We start from the raw sequence: 3,723 nt of genomic DNA, 5'->3' as shown, positions 1-3,723 counted from the left end.
GATTGGTTACATTTTATTTATGTTACAGACTACTATCTTGCATATATGGGGTGATAGGTTAGGTGACATTTTCACACCTGTAGCTTTTCTTTCAATGTACCAGCCGTATCCCACTGAGGTGGGGCGGCCCAAAAGGAAAAACGAAAGTTTCTCCTTTTTAATTTAGTAATGCATGTATACACAGGAGAAGGGGTTACTAGCCCCTTGCTCCCGGCATTTTAGTCGCCTCTTACAACACACATGGTTTACAGAGGAGAATTCTGTTCCACTTCCCCATGGAGAACACTTGTAGCTATCAGGTTCATTTCTCCCTCACATAAGGTTTCTTGATAAACCATACCCCCGGCCGGGATTGAACCCGCTAACGCGACGGGCTGGAGTTTTGAGACTCTATGACCGCGGGTTCAATCCCGGCCGGGGGTATGGTTTATTTGCAATCGTGTCATTACGATTTCTTGAGTCAAGGTTTCTTGATGCTGGTAAGGGGCTCTGGATACAAGAAATGGATTTATCCTTCCCTTCTTTGGGTAGACCCTTATGACCTTCCATTTCTGAGGTGCTGTATGACTGTGTGTTTAATGCTTTCCCCCAAATACAGTGGTACTCCGAGTTTCAAACTGCTCCCAATTCAACCAGTTATGTAAGTGTTATATTGAAAGTGCTTTTGTAAGTATTTTGGGGTCTGAAACGGACAAATCTAATTTACGTTATTCCTTATGAGAACAAATTCGTTTGGTAACGGCCCTTGAACAGCCTTCTGGAATGAAGAAAGTTAGAAACTCGGGGTACTGCTGTATAATAATAATAACGTGCTGAAACAAGGCTTTGTACTTAATCCATTGGTTCTGTAAGGTCTCGGTGTTACCATATAAACCACATTTTAATCATTACTAAACCACACCTGATATTCAAAGTAAAGATTAATTTACATGCTCCTGAAGTATGCAGTGGGGAATGGAGGGTATGTGGAGCCCTGGAACAACATAATATATTTTGTAATTGAAAATCTGGAGATGATAGACAATTTGTGGAGAGGAAGAGATTTTGCCTACAGCACAGACTTCATGTCATTACACAGAGATGGACAGCAAGCACACAGCTAGCCCTCCACTTTCACGTACTTTGAACATTTGCTGATGCCCAGCTGCCCAATCATATATACCAAACAGGTGCAGGGAAAAAGTCCAGGAAAATGCTTGCCGCCAGTCTCAGTTGCCCATCACAATGTTCTTCGCAAGGAAGCCTACCACTACCCCTACCGCCTCACCTAACCCTCAACTCGTGGCAGAATCTGACTCTGTTGCTAACTCTGACTCGAGTGATGTCAGCAGTTAGAATCCACACACTAGACTCATCATGGCATGCAGTTACACTCCATATAATCACCTCCATTCAACTGTCATCAGTAACTGCATGGCTATCATCACCATCATTATTGTCATCATCACAAGTCGTCAGAGTTCGTCTGCCTAACCTTACCAGTGGTGAGTGTTTTGTTTGTTCATTATTTATTAAACTGTAACATGTATATTGCAGTGATTATGTGTGAGTGAGGTGAAAGTGTTGAATGATGAAAGTTTTTTTCTTTTTGGGGATTTTCTTTCTTTTTGGGTCGCCCTGCCTAGGAGGGAGACGGCCGACTTGTTGAAAAAGAAAAATGTACATACGTACAATATTTTACCATATTTTAGGTTAAGGAAGTAGTATTGTTAGGCAAAGTAAATGCTGTTATATTTCTCTACAATATATTTGCACATCAAAACATTCACAAACACTACAGTACAGTATTATTATATTTCCCCACTACATATTTGTGCACTAAACATTCACAAATTTTCAAGATTCGCGAGGTTCTTGGTCCCCTGACCCTCACGAATGTGGAGGGCCTCCTGTATTTATAGAAGCATAATCGGGTGAGTGGCTGGGTCAGTGACATCCATTGTGAGTGGAGTGTGAGATGTGGTCACTGCAGGTGGACTTCTGGTCGTTGTTGATGACTTCTTTTTGCAAGAGAAGTTGAGCTAAAATTTTGCTTAAATTGAAAGTTTGATTTTATTGGATTGTATTTTGTATACAGATCAGTGCAGCTTCCAGGCATCTATATCCTGTTTTACCCATTTCTTTGATGACCAGCTTGGGTTGAAAACAACAGTAACCTGTATTACTGTTGTCTGGGTGGTTGTCTAAGCCCGGTCAAGTCTTGGGTGGTGCTGGGTGTGATGGTGGCAACGTCTATTGTTGCCTGGAAACTGTGATGATCAGTACACAAAATACAATTAAAAAGAATCAATGAGCTTTCAGTTTATCCAGACCTTTAGCTCAACTTCTCTTTGATAAATAGGTCATCAAAACAGTACCCCTGTTCTGTACTCCACCCAAACTGACCTCACTCACCTGATTATAATTACAGTGGAGCCCCGCTTAACGATCACCTCCCAATGCGACCAACTATGTAAGTGTATTTATGTAAGTGTGTTTGTACGTGTATGTTTGGGGATCTGAAATGGACTAATCTACTTCACAATATTCCTTATAGGAACAAATTCGGTCAGTACTGGCACCTGAACATACTTCTGGAATGAAAAAATATTGTTAACCAGGGGTCCACTGTATTCATGTTCATCACTGTGTATTGGCTGAATAAAATTCTCCTATAGGTAAAATGTCTTAAAAATTTCTGCAAGTTGTGTATCTTTTCCATGTGTCATCATGGAGTGGGTGGGGCCAGCTGGTCAAGTGGTTACCACACTTTCCTGTGTATTTTAAGACTTGCTTACCAAGGGTTCAAGGCCTACCTGTTCCCTGATTTGTTTGCAATCTTGCTATTACAGTTTTGTGAGTCTTCACCTTAAAATATGTTCATGCTTATAATTAATTACTCAGGAGTGAAAAATAATTTTTTTGAACACACTGGCCATCTCCCACTGATGTAGGGTGGCCTGAAAAAGAAGCACCTTCACCATCATTCACACTGTCACCATCTTCCCAGAGGCACTCAGATATGACAGTTCAGACGTCTCTCCAAACAGCAAATATCTCTAGCCCCGCCTTTAGAATGCAGACACTGTACTCCCCACCTCCAGGACTCTAGTCTGGCTAACCCGTTCCTCTCGCAAAATGTTACCTTGCTCGCACTCCAACAGCACGTCAGGTCCCAAACACCATTTGCCTCGACTCTCTCCTATCTTAACATGCTCATACATGCTGCAGAAAAAAAATATCCACGAGAAATACTACATTGTTCATACTGACCCATGATGTTGTAATTGAGCAAGGATCCAGGAGCCATATATAAAACTTTGTTGCTAAACTTCTTTAATAAGCCAAAAGTTCTATATACAGTACTAAAACTGCAGTTCGCACACAAAAAACAATAAGTAGTTAGATATTGATTCTTGAAACGCAGATATGATTGATCATCTGCACTTGAACTGTCAAGATATATCTTTTAATATATGCAGCGTCTCCTCCCTTAGCAACGTACTTGTTTGCCGACGCCTCGGACTTATGATGGGCTCTCTGACCAGTATTCATGCCTAAATAATGTATATTAGATCTGATTTCCTCTATTCTGTTTATTTCAATATACAGTACACTACTGTATAAATATTTAAAAATATACCAGAAATGTTATAAATGGTGCAAAGGTGACATTAAAACAATATCAGAGATGGTTGACACAAACCCACTACCATTATAATATGCTCCTCACTTAGTGACGAC

This window comes from Cherax quadricarinatus, chromosome 89 (assembly GCF_038502225.1).
Source record: "Cherax quadricarinatus isolate ZL_2023a chromosome 89, ASM3850222v1, whole genome shotgun sequence".
Taxonomy (NCBI): Eukaryota; Metazoa; Arthropoda; class Malacostraca; order Decapoda; family Parastacidae; genus Cherax; species Cherax quadricarinatus.
The sequence above is the reverse complement of the archived record's forward strand: the minus strand, read 5'-3'. Positions refer to the sequence as shown.